Raw genomic sequence first — 24044 nt, forward strand, 5'->3', positions numbered from 1 at the left:
GTCTTTAGAATATGTGGGGCTTTGTGATAGTTGTGGGAATATTAAGATAAAAAGTAGAATTATCAGGTTTTAGTCTGAAATGTGGGTTCTTGGCATGCTCATGGCTGAAGGATGACCAGAAATGCCAAAGTTAGACAAACACGAAAATGAGGTTTATTGAGGAAAGAAAGATTGGATTATAGGGATGAGCAAGATACAGGTTTACAGAGCATTGTACATACACCACAGATGACAACTGGACCCATTGTCACAGCAGAGCAAGCAAAAGGAAGGGCAAAGAGAGAGACTGGCTCTGGTCTGTGCCTTATTTTATAGTGCCCAGACAGGGACCTCCCTTGTGGTTCAGAGGTCACCATGTTGCCACTTTGATTGGACAGTTGGGAGCTGCATGACCTTAGTCTTTTGTGCATATGTGTTCTAGATCACTTTCTGGACTTTATGGTACTTATGCTGCTTGGCCCATGGGCTGGAGGGTGCTCTGCATTTTGTAGCTGGTGTGCCAAGTTCTGATTGGCAGTTTCATAGGGGATTCCCTCCTCCCCCAGGTATGCAGAATTAGGGTGGGGCAGGACCAAGATGGGGGCAACGGCACCCACTTTTGTCCCTAGGAGACTTGGAATCTTTCACTATCTAACAGAATTATCATTAAGGAGTTTAATCAAGGAGATGGATAGAGGAAACTGATTAAGAGTTACAAGAGATAGATTCCATTCAGAGAATAGATTATCTCTTGATTTATGAGGGGAAAACATATACTATGTTGGCAGATCTTAAAAATTAACACTAAAATATTAATGCATTTTATTTATTCAAATTTTACATTGCAAACACAATTAAAATGTTTTTATTCTTTCCAAATGCAACATTTAATGAGTGAAATAACCATATAATCAAATGTTTATGAGAAAAACATTCAGTGCTTGTCAAAAGCCCCTTGCAAGTTTATTACGGTATAATCAGATTTTGCTAAATATCTGTTATTATAATTTGTTAATGGTCATTTAAAGGCTAAAAATAGAGGAACGGTCTTCTTTTTGACATAAAGGGCAGAATTATTACCGACAGACTTAACTGTGTGCAGAAAGAGAGGAACAAATTATCCAAGAACTTATCCAAGATCAGTTATGATGTATTTTTCCTATTTTGTGCTGTTATTTTTGTTTGATACTTTGTATTTGTCCTGTGGTATTTTACTCTTCTCATTTTTAGCCTTTTTCTCTTTTCTTTATGTTTATATATAGTTAATTTGATCTCTCCTCTAGTGTTTCATTTTAATGTCCTAATTTTCTCAAAGTTTATTCAAATCATCCATTTTTACACTTAAAAAAGTTTTTTCTTATGTATATAAATGCTCAGAAATGGCTACAGTTCTTAAAACTTGCTTGTGTGCTGTATAAACTTTGACATAAACTATGTATTTTTCATGTAACAGAAATGCTAGCGTTAATTTTTTTAATAGTAAATAAATGTTCAGAAATGGATTAATTCTTATAAACTGTCATTACCTACTTGTTAGTGTCAAGGAGGTATTTATCCATTACATTGTTTTTATTTTTTCCTCCTCATTAGTGAGTATATATTTATGCACTGGCTAAACTGATTTCATGAACCAGATGAACTTTGGCTCAACAAACCTAAGTGTTTTAAGGGGGAATTACTGAGGAGGAATGGTGGAGAAAAGTAAATGTCTGAGGAAGGTGTGAAAGACTCAGGGACTAGATATCTTTTGAGTTAGGTCTCTAAATATTTCCTGTTGAAATTCACCCTGATAGCTTATAATCAGGACTAAAGTCTTTGAAAATTTAAGAACAAAATAATTAAATGAAAAATCATCTACACACATTAAATTTGTTTTGAAATGTGCATAAAATCTTGAATTTATGAAATAAGCTTCCTTATGGCCATTTTGTCATGTAACTGGAATTTGGGCCAAATAACCTTTTTTTTTTTTGCTATACAGTTGAGGTTAGAATCTCATTCTTATGATTCCTAGTGCTGTGTTCTTTTCACACATTTTTCCAATTGTTTTTTTGATAGTATTGAAAGAATCAAACCACATAAAATAAAGCCATGTGGCAGAGATAGGAAGTAAAAATAAATCAAAACCCATACTTAATGTATGCATCCCAGTGGAATGCTTGTATAGGAACTTTCAGTCACTTTAAACAGCCACTTGCTAAAGATGTACACTTAGAGATCCACATGATAGAATCACAAAACATCATGTTGGGTGAAAGTAAGGGGCAGTGATTTGCATTAAGTTGCTGCCTCAATTGGTTAATTGGCTTTCTACAGAACTCCCTTGTTTAATTTGTTTTTGAAATAATAACAGTTACAGCATTAAAAAACATGCATTCAGGGCAGGAATTTGCATGCTGTAGCTTAGCTGTTCAGTTCTTATTATCAGGAACAAATCTGCAAGTGCCCTAGAGCAAAAATTACCCACATAGATTTTCTCTGGGGAAGGATTAAAACTGGAAAGTCAGTGAGTTAAACAGATTTAGCTTCTTGGTTTATAAACATCCTGGCTAAGCATAATTGTCCTAAGGAACTGTACATGTACTATTCTTTAACTGTTAGCCATGAATGTGAGAACTGTTAAAGAACAATTGTAGTGTGAAGGTGGTGAAAATGAAAAGGGGTTTCATGGATTAATGGAGTAAAATCATTGCTTATATCTATGCAGGTAGAGTGTAATAGGGAATTGAGTATTTACTATAATACATTTAGCTGAAAATAAAAATACCTATTTTCCTCAATTATTGGTTGTTTAAAGTAAAATGTGGTCTATTACTTTCCATTTTACATGTGATCTATTTATGATGCAAAATTTAAAATTACCTTTAACAATATTTTACAAATATTGACTAGCTTTGTTTTCAGAAACTTATGAGTGATTTAGAAGGGGAAATATTTGTCCTATGATTTGAGTTGTATCTTCTGATATATTTTTAGTTATAGAAATGTTGTAAGATTTATGGTAATTTAAATTTATCCTCTAGATAACAACACTTTCCCCTAGTGACAGCCTCTAACAACATTTCTGAGAATTTAAGCATTAGAAAATCAATGCTATCTTATGTATTGTGCAAATATACAAATACCTAGAAACTATTCAGATTGTCACTTAAACTTTTTATGGTATATATAGGAAAAATAATATTTATGATATCACTTGTTAAAATTGTGGTAAAATGAGGTTGGTATTAGAAATCAGATGTGTTTTGGGACTTTCCCCCATTCCGCTAATTCTATAACAATATAGTATTCACTGACAACCTCAATAAAATATATTAACAGATGTGTATTAGATAATCAATTGGAAAAGATATTCAGTGGTAGTATTCATGGATAATTAACAATATATTTATATATACTGTACATATTAAATGGTTTTATCTTTAATATATTTTTATCTTTTTTTTTTACCTAAATACTGTTTTTTTGGTGTGTGTTCTTTTAAAGTGTGACCAAGAATACGTAAACTGCTTTCTGAAAATCTTGATATCTATTTATTATACTGATTTTCTTTTCTGGGAAGTTATTTCATGCTTTGGAGAATTATTTTACATATATCAATGGATTACAGCTTTATTTCTGCCTTACTTTAATGTCTTATCTCACCTTTCTCCATTTTATAAGTATGTATATAAAAGCTTTGTGAACTAAAATAAACTCTTAAGCCCTCCTTCTCCCAGCTGACTGAATGGACCCTATCTTGGCCAAGGGGATACCCTAAAACTCTGTTACTGGCCATGAGAAGGAAGGTCAGACAAGCCTTATCATGACCCCCTCCCTTCTTGTAGATATCCTTTGTCACTCATTAACAGGCCTAAGGCTATGCAAGACAAACTTGCAGGTCCTCAATTTACATCACAAATCATTTGAGTCTGGATATTTGGTCAGTGGCTTGTCTCTGATTAAAAGACTTCAAACATTCCAAGCCTTTAGACAAAGCTTCATTTCTTTAACCAATTACAAATCAAAGAGTCTTTAAACCCACCTATAACCTGTAAAACCCTCCCCCCACCCCAGGTATCCCACCTTTTTGGACCACACCGATGTACACCTTCCATGTATTGATTTACGACTTTATGTGTAATTCCTGTCTCCCTGAAATGTATAAAACCGAACTGTAACCCAACTACAGTGAGGCCACTTGCTCAAGGCTTCTTGGGCATAGCTCTGGGCCATGATCCTCAAATTTGGCTCAGAACAAACCTCTTTAAATTTTTTTTTTAACAGAATTTGGCTTCTTTTCCATTGACAGCTTCATGCTATGAACTTTCATTCTCACACTTGTATTTATTAAAAGATGATTTTATTTTCATTTGCATCTTTTTTCTTGTCAGTTTATTTAGAATATATGTGAAATGACTGATTTTACACAAAGACTTAAATTTTGAATTAGGACATGTTCATCTTGAATGCTCCCAATTCTTTATGTATCCCTCAGCCCTCCAGGCTTTAGTGCCTACATGCTGTTTACTTTTACTGAGAAAATATTAGATAAAGATACCTATACCAAGATAAAACTAATTTGTTGATATATTCAGTCATTATTTTCATAGTCATAGTTTGAACGTTCATACATGTTGGGTGATAGTAGAAGTATTGAGATGATACAAAGGTGACTAAGATTTAATTGAAGTTTGATGTATTATTCCCTTCTAACCCCACCTCTGAATGAATGCATGATTTTCAAACATTCTGACAATAATAATGTTTAATGAGTACTTAATTTGGGACTAGGAAATATGCTAAGTATTATCCTATTTATTCATTAAAGTAGGCTCATAAGAGAACATTATTATCGCTGTTTTTCACATAAGAAAACTGAGGCTTAGAGGGTGAAGGAGCTCAGGAAATTTCACTCCAAAATATGACTCCTTGTTATTTTGAATTAGGGACCTTAGAGATTAACAGGCCCTTGAAGAAGAACAATGGACTTCCCTTCCTCTTTCTGTTATCTCAATATATTACAGGAAAGAAGATCAAGAATGCTACCTGACCTGGCCCAAATCATTTAAAATGTAATACCTGTCTCTCAGGTTAATTTACAAGTCAATCTATCCCCCGTACTCCCCCCATTCATTCTCCCAAGTATCTATTCATCCTCCCTAGCAACCATTTATTTTCCCTAAACAGAATTACCTGTACTTCTCATTTTCCCCACTCCACTCTAATAGGTGTGTGTAAAAATACCTGGATCTCCTTGGGATACTGAATAATCACTCTGTGATTCTCCCCTTGCTCATGGTAAATAAACCTTTCTCTTATTAATCAGCCTTAATTGTGAGTTGATCTTTCAGCAAACTTAGGAGGAAAGGGCAAGTTTCCCCTCACCCCTACAAGGGGTTGAGTAAATTTCTGAAGATCTTGACAAGTAAGCTTGAGAGCTAGGATTTTGCCAGGCAGTCTCATTCAATAATCTATACCTCTTATGCATTATGCAAAAACTTTTAAACTTTTAAATAATCTTTTGAGGCGTAAGAGGGTCTGGTCTGAAAGTGAGAATGGTCTATCTAACATTTCTCAAACACCTCATGAAGTCTACTACATATTATATGTGATTGTGTTTTCCCTGTGCTTGCAGAAAGTTCTTTAGTTCTAGTAGCCAAGTGTAAGCTAGCTACTTCATTTTTTTCCTGGCTTTCTAGATCATATCATCAAGAATTTTTTTTTTTATTAACTGCCTACTGTTTGCATACCCTAACTTATTGTTGATTATAGTCACTTTGTTGTTCCGTCAATTATTGTTCAATCTGTCTAACTATCTAACTATATTTTTGTACCCATTAACTATTCTCACTTTATCCCCGTTCCCACTACCCTTCCTAGCTTCTGGTAACCATAATTCTACTCTCTGTCTCCATGAGATCAATTACTTTAATGTTTAGCTCCCACATATGAATGAGAACATGTGAAAATTGTCTTTCTGTGCTTCGCTTATTTCACTTATGATGATGTTCTCCAGTTCTATTCATGTTGTTGCAAATGACAGGATTTTATTCTTTTTGTGGCTATATAATATTCCACTGTGTATATGTACCACAATTTCTTTGTCCATTCATCTGTTGATGGATACTTAGGTTGATTCCAAATTTTGGCTATTGTGGATAGTGCTGCAATAAGCATGAGACCACAGATATCTTTTCAATATATACTGAATTCCCTTCTTTTAGATATAGACTTAGCAGTGGGATTGCTGGGTCATGTGGTAGTTCTATTTTTAGTGTTTTGAGGAACCTCCAGACTGTTCTCCATTGTGGTTATACAACTTTACATTCCCACCAATGGTGTATGAGGGTTCCCCTTTCTACACATCTTTGCCAGCATTCATCATCACCTGTCTTTTTGCTAAAAGCCATTTTAATTGAGGTGAGACCATATGTCATTGTAATTTTGATTTGCATTTCTCTGATGACTAATGATGAGTTTTTTTTTTCCATATACCTACCTGTTGGCCAGTTGTATGTCTTCTTTTGAGAAATGGCTATCCAGATCTTTTACTCATTTTTTACTCAGTTTATTTGATTTTTTTCCTATTGAGTTGTTGGAGCTCCTTATATATTCCAGTTATTAATCCCCTATCAGATGAGTAGTTTGCAACTATTTTCTCCCATTCTGTGGATTGTCTTTTCCCTTTGTTGATTGTTGCCTTTGCTCTACAGAAGCTTTTTACGTTGATGTGATCTCATTTGTCCAGTTTTGTTTTGGTTGCCTGTGCTTTGGGCATATTACTAAAGAAGCCCTTGCCCAGACTAGTGTCCTGAAGTGTTTCCTGAATGTTTTCTTTTAGTAGTTTCATAGTTTCAGGTCTTAGATATAAGCCTTTAATCCATATTGATTCTATTTTTGTAAATGAAACTCGATAAGGATCTAGTTTCATTCTTCTGCATATGAATATCCAGTTTTTCCAGCACCATTTATTGAAGAGACTGTCCTTTCCCCACTGTATGTTCTTGGCACCTTTGTTGAAGATAAGTTCACTGTAGATATGTGTATTTATTTCTGGGTTCTCTACTCTGTTCCACTGGTCTGTATGTCTGTTCTTACACCAGTACCATGCCATTTTGGTTACTACAGTCTGTAGTACAATTTGAAGTCAGGTAATGTGATTCCTCCAGTTTTATTCTTTTTGTTCAGGATGGCTTTGGCTATTCTGGGTCTTTTGTGGTTCCATATAAATTTCAGGATTATTTTTTATATTTCTGTGAAGAAAGCCATTGGTATTTTGATGACGATTACATTGAATCTGTAAATTGCTTTGGGAAGTATGGACATTTTAACAATATTGATTCCTCCAATCCATTAGCATGGAATATCTTTCCAGTTTTTTGGTGTCCTCTTCAATTCCTTTCATCAATGTTTTATAGTTTTCATTGTAGAGATCTTTCACTTTTTTAGTTAAGTTTAGTCCTAGGTATTTTATTTTATGTGACATTTAACCCATTTTAATCTATGTTTTGTTACTTCTAATAAAAATATAATAGGATTAACCTCTTATGGTACTCATGACAATTAGGTGAGATAATATATGTAAAGCAACTGAGATAGTACCTGGGATGGAGAGTGCCTGTGTGTAAGGTCTCAGTAAATCCTTCTTAGTTGTAGGAATTGATGCTTTTAGTGTGTTTCCAAGGCCTTTAAAAATACATAAGCCAGTCTTTACTAAGCATGCACTATATGAAAACTGTCTTTCTAACCAAAGAGGGCATATTCGTCTCAATTTCATATCTTGAGTATCTCAGGTAAATCCATAGTCTATATCTTTACAGTCATATGGCATTCACCCAAATTTTGTCATATCTTCTTTGTTTTTATTACTTGGTTTCCGTCTTCATTTCTTGTTTCACATCCTCCACTGGATCTAAACTCCATACTTCTGTGGTCTCTAACCTCTGGGCCGTGGCCCAGTACTGATCTGTGGCTAAGCTTTGTAACAACCACATCCTCCTCACCCATGATGCCTGCCCCCTCCCCCGCCGTTGGTGGAGAAAATTGTCTTCCATGAAACTGATCCCTGGTGCCAGAAAGGTTGGGGATCCCTGCATACTAAACCAACCTACTAAATAGGTGGTTCTTATAGCCTGCTTAGTTCATGCTATTCACACCCACAGACACCCTACCTTACCCTTGGAGACTGCTTCTCATACATCTTCAAACTAGATGGATCACCTAAAATCTCTCCATAGCCACCTTTTTGAACTTCAGTCATTATCATGGTTTAAAAACATGATCACATTGCCCCCTTGCAAGATTGCAGCATTCTTCCCCTTCTAATGCATTATCACCATTGGTATTGATATTGACATTGATGCAGATAGAGTCTGTATTTCATTGCCACATTATGTCTTTAATCTGAATGTTGGTCAGCCATTTCTTTACCCCTTTGCTGGTTGATGGCTAAATCTTACAGATTATGATAATAGTATATCTTGGGAATTTTTCAGGTCATATTTTCTCCTTAAACTTTCTATTATTAAACTCGAATTTATGGTGAATTGCTTTTAGACAGGGTTGCCAGAACAGCTCAATGAGGAAAGAATTCCCGCCCTTTCCTAGCAAATGGTGCTGAGGCAACTGGATATCCATATGCATAGAATGACATTATATCCTTCCCTCACACTGTACACAAAAATGAACTAAAAATGGATCATAAATCTAAATGTAAGAGCTAAAACTATAAACCTCTTAGAGGAACATTTATGAATAAATCTTCATGATCTTGGGCTCTGCAATGGTTTCTTAGATATGGGGCCAAGAGCATAAATAACAATGAAAAAGTAGATAAATTAGAGTACATCAAAATAGAAAAAATGCTGTGCTCTAAATTATACCATCAGGAAAGTGAGAGAAAATAGTGTGAGAAGAAAATGTTTGCAGATTTTATATATGATATGGGACTTGTATCTAAAATATATGAAGAACTCTTACAACTCAGTACTAAAATGAAATAACCAAAATGGACAAAGAATCTGAATAGACATTTCTCATAAGAAGACATACAGTTGGCCAGTAAGCACATAAAAAGATGCTCAATATCATTATACATGAGTAAATTGCATAACAAAACCACAATGAAATATTAATGCTACTTTACACCCAGTAGGGTTGTACAAAGTCGAATAATAGCAACTATTGGTGAAGATGTAGAGAAATTGGAACCCTAATACAAACAGATACCACTGTTTAGGAAAACATTTCAAATTGTTAAACATAGACATACCATATGACCCAGCAATTCCACTGCTAGCTGTATATCCAAAAAGAAGTGAAAACATAAGTCCACACAAAGACTTGTACATGAACATTCATAGCAGCATTATTCATAATAGTCAAAAAGGGATGGCAACCCAATTGTCCATCAACTGGTGAATGAATATGTAAATAAAATGTAATATATCTGTACCATGGAATATTATTTGGCAATAAAAAGGAATGATGTATTGGTACATATTACAGTGTGGATGATCATTAACAACATGATATGTGACAAAGAAAAATCCAGTCACAAAAGACCACATATTGTGTGATTCCATTTATGTGAAATGTGGAGAATCAGTAAATCTACAGAGACCGAAAGTGGATTATTGGTTGCCTAGGGTTGGGAGAAGGAGGAATGGGAGTGATTGCTAATGGGTACAGAGTTTCTTTTTGGAAGAATAAAAATGTTCTAAAAATTGATTGTGGTGATTTTTACAACTCTGTGAATATATTAAAAACATTGAATTATATACCTCAAACAAGTGAATTTTATTGTGTGTGAATTATTTCTCAATAAAGGTCTTTTAGAAAAAGTCAAGAACCTCTAGTTTCAATTTTAGAGGAAAGTGGCAGCCTATAACTTTCAAAACAATTGGAATGCATACAGGAAGGAAATGCTAGGTAAACTGAAAATAATGGAATGAATTAAACAAGTAGGAGTGATTTCAGCTTCTCTTCTTTTAGGTAGAAAGAGCCTTTCTTTTCAAAGAGCACTCCTTTGAAATCCTTTGTTTGGGCATATGTTTCTATTTCATGACTAGCAAAACGAATTGACATGTTAATGTCTTTATGTATACATATATATGCACATACGCACATACACACACACACACACACACACACTTTAGGAGTATTTTATAGGTATCTAAAGTACTTGCATCATCCAGACCTGTTGTCAACAAGAATGAGTAAACCACTTTCTTGGAGCACTTAGCCATAAGAAGTGAATCAAGAAGAACATTGGGACACCATCCTACAAGACATCACTTGCACAATGAGATACTGCTTAAATGGAAGAATTACTTTGTCAATTTTGGCTGATCAGTATACTCTCAGAAAGTACGCTGTAAACTTCAGATCACCGTAATCTGCATTAATATTGCTGGTGTTCTCTGTTCAATCCTGTATCATTTTTCACCATTATATCAATTCCTGAATCTTATAATTGTAGGACATGATTAATATCCTTTTGCCCCATGCTCCACAGTGTCTTTCGACTATCCAGAACAGTAGCAGTCTGCGCAAAATTTGTAAATCTTAGAAGTATCAGGTAGTCAAAGCTTCCTTTTAGACTCAAGCTGTTAACTAACACAGTTTTTTAAAAATGTGTTTTATATCTTTCTTAAATGTTTCATAATGATAGAACTATGTGAATAATTTATCATCATTATCATTGCCAAGTGTTGGATATTGAAGCTGTTGCTTTTTGATATTGGCTCACTTGTTCTCCAATGTCAACTGTATGTTTAAATAAATTTCCAATTTAGTATATAGCTGGTATCTTCAAACATTAGTCTCAGTTGATAATTTAACATAAATACCCCTTCGAAGGAATTCTTTGTGTCCTAAACCATCTTTTAAAATATCAACATGTTTTTTCCTAGCATTTTTGTTTGAAATTTCTTAATATATTAGTCTTTGTGCTATAATATTCCATGATTATTTCTAAAAGTAAATGTTTATATGAATCATTCTTTTTCAACCATTTTCTCAAAACTTTTGATTATTACAATCTGTATCTATTAATAAATGATAAAACCACTTTTGTCAAGAGAAATGAACTTTTTCAAATGCATGTTTGTTTTTCCTGTATTTATTTTGATTCTGTTGTTACTTGTTGTATTTAAAAAAATAGATACAGTGGTGTGTGTCTTTTTAAATTTACTAGTTCAGAGTACCTGGGCACCATTTAGTAGGTGAACAATTAGATGCTTTGAATTTTATCATAGAATTCAATGAGAATTTTTATAAATTGCTGTATAAGTTAAATCCTATAACCTGTTTTGATAGGTTCTATTTTTTTTAGCATTAAGTTTGGAGAAAACAGACTGCTGGAATAGTCAACCTTGATGAATGTAATTTTGGGGTAGCATAAGGCACTGCCATGAAGGATACCTACTGTAGACATTTTTGGGGATCTGGGGGAGAGACTGAGAGAAATATCCATGTGCATTTATAATTCCCAAAACTGTCTTTAGAGAGTAGATGAAATTTATCTAAGAATCTAAAAGGTTCATACGCTTCATCTGTGTAAACATTTCCAACCTCAACTGAATTTATTGTAATAATTCATTTAAATATATGTTTTTGTGTTATTTCTAGGTCTCTTCTGACAGTGCCAATTGCTGTGGCAAAGTAAGACAAGGTAGAATCAGAGTCTTTGATCTTGTGGAATTGCAGGAGGAGTCAGTCTAGCCACTTCCCTTTCCAGGTAATGAATTGAAGCACAGATTGTCTAACTACTATGTCCAGGGCATATTCAATGGTTAATGTCTGAACTAGGACTAAAATCAATCCAGTTATTCTTCTTTAGCTCTAGCTCTAGTGCTGACTTTGATGAAAAGATTGGGCTTCAAAACCACTGTTAGAGACTTCAGGGATTTTTTTCTTATATAGTTAAAGGTAATAGGAAATATTCTGAAAAATCTGGCTGATTATTTAGAAATGTTCTGAAAAGTTTGTGAAACATAACTATACCACAGCTTTTTTATTTGATAGAGGATTGGTGTTATGAGCTGAATTATATCCCTCCCCCCCAATTCATGTTGAAGTGCTAACCCCTAATACCTCCGAATGTGACCGTATTTGGAGATAGGGTCTTTACAGAGGTGATTTTCTTAAAAGGGGAGTTAATAGGGTCAACCCTAATCCAATATGGCTCGTGTTATTATAAAAAGAGAAAATCTGGACATAGACATAGAGGTAAGATAATGTAAAGATACAGGGAGAAGGTGACCATCTATCAAGGAGAAAATTCTTCCGTTGTGGCCCTCAGAAGGAACCAACCAAGATCTTAGACTTCTAGGTTCCAGCAATATGAAATAGTAAGTTTCTGTTGTTTAAGCCACTTAGTCTGTGGTACTATGTTTTGGCAGCCCTAGCAAACAAGTATAATAAGTTTTATTTAATTGGATCTAGGTTATGTAGGAACAAATGTATCCTAAAATGCCTAAAAAGTAAAAAGGCAAAAAATTTTATGATTGAACCAATTACATATACAACAGAACAGGGAACCTAGTTCTTCCATATTTTTAAATTCATTCATTCACTTATTTTCTCCACCCACATTTTTGCTTATTGTGTGTTAAACATTTTGTTAGGTGCTATGGGTACAAAAGTATATTTGGTATTTTATGCCCTTGAAGAGATCAGATTCTAATGGTGGTAGCAAGGAACATCTAAATAAGTCATTAAAATATTGTTTGAAAAGTGCTTCATATAGGTTAGACAGAAAGGTTTTTCACAGCCTTTGAAGCCTTGAAGGAATCTCCATGCCTGGTAGAAAGTATCAGGGAGAATATTATCATGAAAGGGGTAGAGTATGTGGTAAAAGTTAAGGGAATTAAAAATTAGGTTGCACTTGATGAACACTGATAAGAGCTTAAGACAGGAGATTTAAGGAATCTGTTGGGAGATGTTAGGGATTGCTGGAGATGAGAATCAAAAGACTTGTATTTTAAGGTGTAGTAAAAATAGGGGTTCACTTAAATGCCATAGAACATCACTGATAGGCTTTAAGCAGGAGTGAGAAATGATCAGATTTACTTTCTAGAACATTAATTTTGATGTCATATGAAGGAAATACGGAAACAGGAAGCAGTTAGAAGTAGAGAGCTGTGAGTTCAGGCACAAGGTAATAAGGGCCTATAATGAGGTAATGGCCATAGGAGAAAGAGAAAGTCATGAATTTGAGATTTGTTTAGGAGATATGTTTGATTAGATATCCTTATTCATTGGATATTTTAGGTAAGGGAGAGGGAAATTTAATATATTTTTTAGATTGGGGGAATAGATTATAATGCTGCTAATAGGCAATATAGGGAAAGAAGTAGGGTTTGCGGGGGAAAGCACTTTATTTAGATTTGGGCATTGATGAGTTTGAGGTAATCATGGAATTTTCAAATGGATGATTTGCTTTGTACAAATTTATATTCAGTTCAATGGCAGCTTGCCTAAGTCAGCAATATGTTATTAGACCCCAAAGACCACTGCTAAACCATCTAAAAGTGAATCTAATGGTGTTATTAATTTGATGAGAGATTCTTATTAGCCAAAATATCTTATTGGAGAGATATCAATATTTGTATAACAGCAACACTGACAGAAAGTCCCACATTTATTGAACATATAAAAGTCCTGCCGTCTATTTTTTAAATTCAGAGCCATTTTGTAATAACTGAAAGATTGAGAAATATATGTGGAGTTGCTTAAGGAAAGCTTGTATTGAAAAACAGCCTTACTACATTCATAAGGGAGGCAATTCTTGGGTAAGCATTCTTCCTCATTTGGGAATGCTCAGGGTGATGGTTTGTTAGATGGTTTATATGCCAATTCAGTTTGATAAACATTTAATGAGCACTAACTATTTTACTAGGCTCTGTAAGTAACTACATAGCCCTGCTCTTGAACATTTATATTCTCAAAACCTTTTTATGTCCTCTAATTTCTCCCTTGAGTATTGTGGCACACTACTTTTGGTTTCTGAGTTACCACTAGGGCATGAGCTACTTGTGTTGGATATTGTTTCAATTACAAGGGCTGCCAAAACACAGATATCGCATGGGTTATGTTTGGCACTTTCACAAGGAAGAGCAATGTAAATGGACTCAGGGAGAGCTTATTGAGAGGTCACCCAGGGAATACTGAGTCTGTATGTCTTTTTCTGCTGCAATTAAAATTTTAAATACTTAATAGGAGACTTCTTGATGTGATAGCAAAACAACAACAAAAACAAATATAGCTGAGAGTCAAGAGATCCTACTTCCAATGTAGTACTAGTGAGCTGTGATTCAATTTCAGTGGAACTGTTTCCCTGTCCGTTAAATGTAAGCTTGAATTAGATCAGTGGTTCTTATGTATGCATATATAAGCCTTTGCATTAATTTCAGGAAGTTCATGCAAACACTGACATGCAGCAGCAACCTATGGATTTGTGCACATTGAACTATATGAACTCTTATTGTATGATGCTTGTGGTCTTGAACTTGAGTGATGATTTCTTTTGGTTTGACAGCTGCTCTGGGTGGGGCATCTCTGGTTCTTCTAGGGTGACTAATGAACAATCAGCAGCTCAGTTGCATTGATTTGTTCTATAACCTCATTAAGTATCCCTCAGTATTTCCCAGCTCAGTCTGTGCACATAGTCTACTACCCTGAAATGTTCTTGTTTGATCTACTATGAAAACATTAGACACATCTCAAAGTGCGGCATATGCCAAGGAAAAAATGTAACTTCCATTAGAGCTTTGGCTCTCTTTGTGTTGACATTAGAGGTTGCTAATGGTTTTGGCTCATTTCTTATATATTTTCATGATCATAACTGTAGGGGTTCATTTTTCCTTTGACTAGATTATGGAACAATGAATTCTTTTCAAATGTTAAGATATGTATTCATTGATGCCAGCTCATGTTGTATGCATGTGTCTGTATATATGTATATATTTATATATCATTTATGTGTCTATAAGAGAGTTGGGTAAAGGAAAGGATTATTTAGCCATCTATCTATGTTATGATCTTTTCAATACTAAAAGTTGAAATTATTAATCTTTTACATCTGCTGAGTTAACAGTGTTAAATTCTAAAGTTCCCATCTTAGCTTATTGCTATCCTTGACCTTGACGAGATCACCCACGGTTCTATTATTCTGATGGATACTGCAATAATAGAATAATTCAATAAACTGAACCCAAATTGTGTTAGAATACTTCCACAACTATTCTTCCGTACCTTCATAACCCCCACAATTCCTGTGGAATGCATTGAGGGCTAAAACACACCAAGAAGTTAAACATCAGGTTATCAACAATAAGGTCTAAAATGAATGTGTTCATTAATGCATTAAATAATTCATCCTAAGTGATAAAAATACTAACATAGCTGGCATCCTGATACATTCTCGGTCTTAACCCCATTGTTTACTGTTCCATTACTTGCTCATTAATAACAAAGTGTAATTACCTATTTAAGCTAGTTATTTATAACTTTAGATTTTTTTTATTTCAAAATACTACAGAGGTACACATGTTTTTGGTTACATGTATCAATTTTGTTATGTATGAGTCAGGGTTATAAGTATGCCCATCACCCAGATAGTGTTCATTGTACCCATTAGATAGATTTTCGCCCATCCCCTGCTTGATGTCCACTGAGTTTTACTTCCCTCTGTGTATATGTGCTCATCGGTTAGTTCTAGTTTAATAGCGAGTACATGTGGTATTTGTTTTTCTATTTTTTAGATACTTAGGATAATGGTCTTGGTTCTATCCAAATTGTTACAAAAGGCCTTAATTCATCCTTCTTCATAGCTGAGACCTTTGAATTCTTATCTAGAGTCTCTTAGCATTTGCTTATCAATTATTTTTCCAAAATATTTCAGTATCTTAAAAGTATAGCTGATAATGCGAATAGATAATACTTTTCAGAATCATCCTTCTTTAGATATAAAGTAGTATCATTATCATATATTCACTTTTATATTCATATTACAGTTTTCACAGTCCTGGAACTTACTATTAGTGTCACTTTGCTCTTTTACAGACTGCTTTTATGGTATCATAAGAAATCTTTTCCTATCCCTAGCTCTCAAAGGCTTTCTTCTATGTATTATTCCAAAAGTTTTATGGTTTTAAGTTTTAAATTTAGGTCTGTGATCCACTTTGGGAAATTTTTATGTATGAAGGTTTGGATCAACTTCTTTTCCTTTTGTTTGTATATGGATTTTAATTGTTTCAGCATCAGTTGTTGAAAAGACTGTCCTTTCTCCACTGAATCACCTTTTTTTTTACTTTGTAAAGTTGTCTGTATGCCTCAGTTGTCTGTATAGGTGTGGGTTTCTTTTGGAATCTCTGTTTTGTTCCATTGATCTATTTGGCTGTCTGTGAGTTGACACTACACTTTCTTGACTATTGTAGCTTTGTAATAAGTCTGTTAATCAGGTAGAGTTAGCCCTACAACTTTGTTCTTTTTCAAAGTTATTTTGGCTATTCTAGATCCTTTGCATTTCTACATAAATTTTAAAGTAAGCTTTTAAATTTCTATAAAAATCCTGGGATTTTGTTTGGGATATGTTGAATCTTACGTCAATTTGGGGATTATTATCATTTTAACATTATTGAGTCTTCTGACCTGTGGGTAATGTATGCCTCTCTATTTACTTATATCTTTATTTCTCTTAGTAATGTTTTGTAGTTTTCACTTTACAGGACTTATACACCTTTTATCAGATTTATCCCTAAGTATTTAATATTTTTGATGTGATTTTAAGTGGTATTTTTTTCTAAATTTGAGATTCTGATTATTTGTTGCTAAAACATAGAAATACAATTAATTTTTATGTAATATATGTTGATCTTGGATCCTACCACCTTGCTAAACTCATTTATGTGTAATAGTATTTTGGTAATTATTGGACCATCTATAAAAGATCATAATGTCCTATATTATCATTTATATAGACAGTTTTAGTTCTTCCTTCCCAATCTGAATGCCTTTTATTTTTTATCTCCTCCCATTCCCGAAACACACACATACACACACGCACACACACACACACGATTCTCTGGCTAGAACATCCAGTGTAATGTTATATAAAAGTTGTAAGATAAGACAGCTGTGCATTGTTCCTGATGTTAGGAGGAAAATATTCATTCCTTTACTATTAAATATCATGTTCAGTGGAGGTTGTTTTTTTAAATGCCCTTTATCATGTTCAGAAAGTTTTCTTCTAGTGTGCCGAGAATTTTTATCATGAATGGATATATATTGGATTTTGTTAGTAATTTTTCTTCATCCACTGAAATAATATATTTTTTCTTTTTCAGTCTTTTAATATGGTTAATCATATTGATTACTTTTTGAATGTTAACTAACCTTGCATTCCTGTGATAAATGAATAAATCCAACTTCGTCATTATATATTATTAAATAAAATTTTGTTTTGAATTTGTACATTTGTTTACATGAAACATACAGGTCTGAATGATAGTAGAGTAATGCTGGCCTCATAGAATGAGTTGGGAAATATTTCCTCTCTTCACTTATCTGATGGATTTTGAGCTTTAAGATTTGAGATTTTTTTCTTTCTTAAGTGTTTCAGAAAATTTTCCAGTGAAGCCATCTGTGTCTGGATTTTTATTTGTAGGAAGGGTTTTGGCTAAAAATTCAATTTCTCTAAAATGTATGGCATTATAAATTACCATTCTTTCTTGAATGAGCTTTGGCAGTTTGTATCTTTGAAGGAATTTTTCCATTTCATTTAAGTTGTAGACTTTATTAGCATAAAATTTTTCATAATATTCCTTGTAATAGGTGTAGCAGTTGGAGTGATACCTTGTCTCTGATTCCTGATACTGATATTTTCTATCTTCTTTCTTTTTTTCTCTAATCAGTCTAGCTAGAATTTTATTGTTTCCCCTCCAATCCTTTCAAAGGATTAGTTTTCAGTATCATTTAATTTTTCTATTGTATTCTGTTTCATTGATTTCTACTAAATGTCTCATTTCTTTTAGTTAATTTGGTTTTAATTTTCTGTTCTTTTTTAAAAGGAGTTTATTATACTTTTTAATTAAAGATTGTTTATGTCACATATATTTTATGATTATGTTGAGTTCATTTTTTTCTTGGGTTAATTTTATATTTTGTAGGTTAAGAAGAAAATAGAGCGATTGAGTCAAGGTTACTCTTGTCTCCTCTGGAATAGAAAGCTTTAATGCATACTTACAAACCAGCGTTTTCCCTTCCATCACTTTCCCATGATAGCTTAAAAGCGTCATCTGTTATAATAAGATATTCTGTCTGATTTGCAAAATATACAGTCTCTTAATTTCAGATTAACCATGCTAAACAGCATTGGTCTAAATGGATATTTGTTATTTTTTTGCTGTAAAATATAATAGTTACAGTAATGTCAAATTTCCTGTGATTTCAAAATTTTTTTCTAACTGTACAGCATTTCTTCTGCCATCCTGACTACCTGGAGAATTTCTGTTTCTTGAAAGACACCATACTCATCTAATAACTATATGTGGTAGCCTAATAAATGCTGGTATAGCATTTTTGATGAACATTATTTATGGTCCTTACATTGCCTCAGATCTTTTCTTTTTTTAAATTGTATTTTTATTAGTTATTTTCATTCTGAATATTTATTATTAGCATGTATGCATATTAAGCTTCACTGTTTTGGATAAGGGAGCTTATTAACTGGGGAAAATAATTTCCAGTTTCTCAGTGATATTATACTTTTCTAAGTGTATGGTTCTGAGGCACACAGTACAGGCTTGATATGACTCAAACATATCTTTTATATTACTGCTTTCAGAAAACTTTGACAATGCAAGAGGGGTGGGGTGGTCAATTCAGAAATAAGGCAAATAGGAAGGAACTATTTGAGTATGCTTAGTCAATGTCTGAAAGTTGATGATAAAAGTTGTAGGGCAATGAGGACATGTAGGACATGAGAAAGAATCTTACACCTCCCAGGTAGCATGCTGTAGTACTAGTATTAAATAGAATACTAGTATTCTATTAGTACTGTAGTATTATAGAAAATGTCTGCCATATTTCTTCATTTACGTAAGGGTTTTCCAGATGCTATGAGGAGCCCATATTATCTGTTTTTCTTAAGAAAACCTAACCATAACTTGACTATTTATGCTTTTCATCTTATGACCCAGTAAAACAACACAAACCAAAAAAAACAAGTTCATCAAAATCAGCATTTTTCTTAAGGTACAGATAATATTTAGTTTTGGAGATGTGATTCAGTTTATCTAACAGATAAAAAATGTAATTGTGCAAACTTATTTTTCATTAAAGTATTTATGCTTCTTAAAAATATTTTTTAAATGTTAATTTAATAATTTGACTACTTGAGATTAAAATGGCTGGCCGAGATTTATGCTCATTTTACTTAATACTAGAAATGGTATTTTAAAAAAATTCAATTTGGAACAAATGAAACTATCTGGAATTGGTAAACATTTTACTGGATTGTCTTCTAATATAAGAACAAAAACTAGACTTCCTGTAAAAGTTTAATAATTTTGTAAAATTGAAAAGATTTCCAGTTTCATCTCATATTTTTCCTTTTATTAGAATATAATGAACCCTTTTTTTAGTGATTCTTCTGATAAAATATACAGATTAATAGAGATGTGTATTTGATATTAGATTATTACCAATTATTTTTAAAAAGTTGAGATTAGAGGTACCCTTTTCACCTCGATGTAATGATTATTTTCATTTTTGCATATTATTGTAGAACTTCAGTTAAAATATTACTTTAAGCTGTTGTTGTAAAAGCACATGATCTGCTCAGTTCTAGGGTACTGTAGTCACTCAAAGGGGAGCTCTTAACTCTCCTGCTATTCTGTCAATTTACATATTTTGCCAATGTTTGAACAAATAAAAGATCAGTTAAAAGTTTCATTTATATCAAAATTATATTGTGAGGTAATCATCATGTTCTGTGTTGAGATAATATATAACAATCTTCTTTAGAGGAACAAAGTATTTATTCTACAATTAGATCCAATACCCCAAATGCAAATGTTCTGTGGGAGAGTAGCAATTTAATTTTCTTTTTAAGGAATGTGGGACGATACACTGGGGATACTTAAAAGTTTTTCTAGGAAGTAGTTGTCTCTAGTTTGGTATTCAAACCTGACGTTACCCTACATGCAACGGGATACTACTGGTAGAATTGAACACTCAAGTGAGCATTTCTTAGTTTCTTCAGATTAGAGGAGACTGGTCTTCATCCTAACTATCTGTTTAAACATTGTCTTCTGTTCCAGGGAATCATCTCTTAACTCCTTACATTTATTGTTCTAATTTTTGATTTATGTACCCATCATTATAATATTCTTTATTTTTTAAATGAGTTTTCTATTCTCTCTTACTTAAAGGAATGACAGTGTGTGTTTATTTAGTGCCTGTTATATGCTGGTCAGAAGTAGCATGCTAAAAGGAGATTCTGAAAGAATATGGGTATAGATGGACATCACCAGTCCAAGTACTGGCATTGGACCTGATCTTGTAGAAGTAAAGGAGGGAGGATGCACTGAAAATAGTTACCACCTACTTTAAGACTAGCTCTTCATTATTAATGGTAGTGCAAGTTTATTTCCAACGTGTGTCACTGGGCATCTTTGTGTAAAGAAGTGTTTTCTGTTTTCACAGACATTTTCTTTAATTCTAGCACTATCTTACAAAGGCATGTAGTTGTCAAAAGGCGAATCAGCCCAAAGCATCCCCACTAACGGAAATGTTTCCAAATATATAAATTGGTCATAACATTAACTCTGTATACAGAAGGCATTACTTTAAGAAAACTTGAAATATGGTGTAGGTCATTACTGTTATCTTAACAATGATTATGTATCTTCAACTGATAAGTTGTCTCTAATAGAGATCCATTTTGTAACCTAATATTATGGAGTGAGGGGGAAAAATCCCTTTGTAAAAATTCTTCACCACTATCTCCATAATCTCTACTTCACTGAGTTTCATCGAAGTGCGAAAATGAAAAATTATAACCTGCCAAGCATCAGTGGCAGAGTGAAATGAAAAAATTGCGAGTTAATAATAGTGATGCCTCAAAAAAATTTCTTGACCAATTTAACATTGCTTCATCCAAGGTCACTTCTCAGAGTGATTATTTTTAGTAATTTGTAGATGAGACCATGCTACCTTGGTCATGGTTAGTGAAGATCAAGAAAATGCCAGAGAAGGTTTAAGATTCAAGGTTATCTGTATTTCTTAAATAAGGCGCAAACCACAGTTTCACATTATTTTCTTAAGACCTAGCCAAAAAATAATGTTCAAAGAAATGAAACTTAAAGCCTGTGCTATCTTTTATTGGAGATATAAAGTCATTGTAACATAAAACATCAGGGGTAAGGGTAGCAGAAGGACACTGTTTAGTAGGTCCTTAAGTAGCATTTCATGTGGAAGAGAAATCCTCAAGGTATTTTTGTAGTATTTTATTCTGATGCTTTAAGAAAGAATCATTGTAGATTGTATTTTATGTAAACATTGGTTATAATGACCAGCTCATTAACTTCTAGAAAACTTCCAAATTTACTTTCTGTTGCCTAGTTTGAAATATGAAGTTATATTGTACATAGTCTTTGAAAATCTTTTTACACATAAATAATTTAGATAATGTAGACAAATATAAGGAAGAAAATAAAGTTTTTACCTAATTTTACCAATGGATAATTTATACTGATCTTTTAGTGTATATTTTCCAGACCTATGTGGATCCATCCGTGTATGTATGTTTAGAGAAGAGAGGCAGATAAACAGGAAGATAGATTTCTTTTTAATGAATTTACATTGAAGATATCATATTTAGCAACTTGGTGTGGACATCTTTCTGTGTCAGTAATTATTGGTTTACATCTTCATTTTTAATGGCTTCAGAGTGTGTCTGTAGCATCTGATACTGACAAACATTTAGAATAGTTTTTCACCATATAAACAATTCTGAAATAAATACAACTTTTGATACAACCAGATTATAGAATAAATTTTAAAAGTAAAAATGATGACAGTTTTGACATCTGATACTTGCTACAAAATACTGTCTAGAAAGATATGAGTTTATACTTCCAACAGCAGTATTTGAATGTACACCTTTATCACATTCTTACAAGTGTATTCAGTAAGTAGGTAGGTGAAATTGGGTATTTCACCATTATTCTATTTATTAGTGATATTGAATGCATTTAAAAATGTTTAGCAGCCATTGTACTATCTTCTTTGAATATCTTGTTCATATATTTTGCTCATTTTTTCTATTGGTATGGTTCTCTTTTTCTTATTGCTATTTATATTTATTAAGGATACTAATCATTTTTTCACCTATTTTTTCCCTTAAATTGCCAACTTTAATTTTATTTATATTTTCCTCAATATTTGTTAATATTTACCTTATTTCTGGTCTTATTTCTGTCTTCTGGCTATGGAGCAATGGTTACAAAATTTTCCCTACACAAAGTTATATTACTAATTATTTAAATTTTTCTTCTCCATTTTGATGTTTAATGTTTAATTCAATAGGAATTTACTCTTATATAGGATTTGAAGCTAAAATCTAACTAATTTTATTTCTGGTGGCTAGTACCACTTAATGAATAGCCCAGCCTTCTTTATTGATTTGAAATGTCTCAGTTATCATTATAGATGTTTTCAAACTGTGTTCTGAGGAGGCTTAGGCATTCTGTGATGTGCCCTTAGGGGACAGTGTTCAAGGGCTAGAAACTGAATAAGTTTTCTTTCTACCTTCCTTACATTTCCATTGAAATATATGTGATTTTTTTTCCTATTTAAATTTTTTACATATTTTCATACAATTTCTTGTTAATATTTTAATCAGCTTTATTGAAATATAATTTATATACACATATTAATAGTTAATAGTCACCACTACATACAAAATAGTGAACACTTTCATCACCATAACAACCTCTCTCATGTGTTTTTGTAGTCAGTCCTCTTCTGCTACTATTGGCATCTGACAACTATTGATCTCCCTTTTATACAATAGTTTAGATTTTTCTAGAAGTTAATAGAAATGGAAAAATACAACTGGTGGTATATCATGTTTGGCTTTCTTCACTCAGCATAATGCTTATGAGAGTCATCTCTGGTGGTCATGCTCAAGTAGTTTGTTCCTTTTTATTGCTAAAGTAGTATTCAGTTATATGGATATACAACAATTTGGTTATCCATCCACGTATGGATATTTGGGCATCATGAATTTAGCTGAGTTTTTGACTGTTATGAATAGAGCTTCTATGAACATTTTCGTAAAGGTCCATGTGTAGACATATGTTTTTATTTTCGAGGGTAAATACAAAGGAGTAGGATTGCTGAGTTGCATGATAAGTGTATGTTTGTATGTGTAGCTTTATAAGAAAATACCAAATAGTTTTCTTAAGTGTCCATACCATTTTGCATTCCCACCAGTAATGTATGAGAATTGCAGTTGTTTCACTTGCTTGGCAGCACTTAGTATGGTCAGTCTCTTTAATTTTAGCCATTCAAGAGGGTATACAGTGGTTTCTCATTGTGTTTTAACTTGCATTTTCTTAATGACTAATGTCCTTTGTATTTCCATATAATTTATAGGAGCAGTGTGCTAACTTCTACAAAAAGCCTGCTGAAATTTTAATTTTGTTGAGTCAATAGAACAATTTGAGGAAAATTGATGTGGTAACAATATTGAATCTTCCAGTTTATGAATGTGGTATGTCTTTTCATTTATTTAGGTCATCTTTTAACTTGTTTCAGCAGTTTTGTAGTTGGCTGAGTACAAGTGTTATATATATATTTAAAAATTTTATTCCTAAATATTTCATATTTTGATGTCATTTGAATTTGAAGTAGCACTTTATTTATTTATTTATTTATTTATTTATTTATTTATTTAATTTCAGCTCTTCATGGGGGTACAAAAGCTCAGGTTATATACATTGTCCGTGTCCCGCCCATCCCCCTGAGTCACAGCCTCAAGCGTGTCCATTCTCCAGACAATGCGCCTGGCA

General features: G+C 33.0%; 1 long non-coding RNA gene across 2 annotated transcripts in view; it reads left to right on the forward strand.

Moving 5' to 3' along the window:
- LOC123630273 overlaps positions 1-24044 on the forward strand; it is a 127298-nt gene that overhangs the window by 27993 nt on the left and 75261 nt on the right. For both annotated transcript variants that reach the window (XR_006732628.1, XR_006732629.1), the window contains exon 2: positions 11593-11701. This is a non-coding gene — a long non-coding RNA (uncharacterized LOC123630273). The remainder of the gene's footprint in view (positions 1-11592; positions 11702-24044) is intronic.

The sequence above is a fragment of the Lemur catta genome, chromosome 1 (genome assembly GCF_020740605.2).
Source record: "Lemur catta isolate mLemCat1 chromosome 1, mLemCat1.pri, whole genome shotgun sequence".
Classification (NCBI taxonomy): Eukaryota; Metazoa; Chordata; class Mammalia; order Primates; family Lemuridae; genus Lemur; species Lemur catta.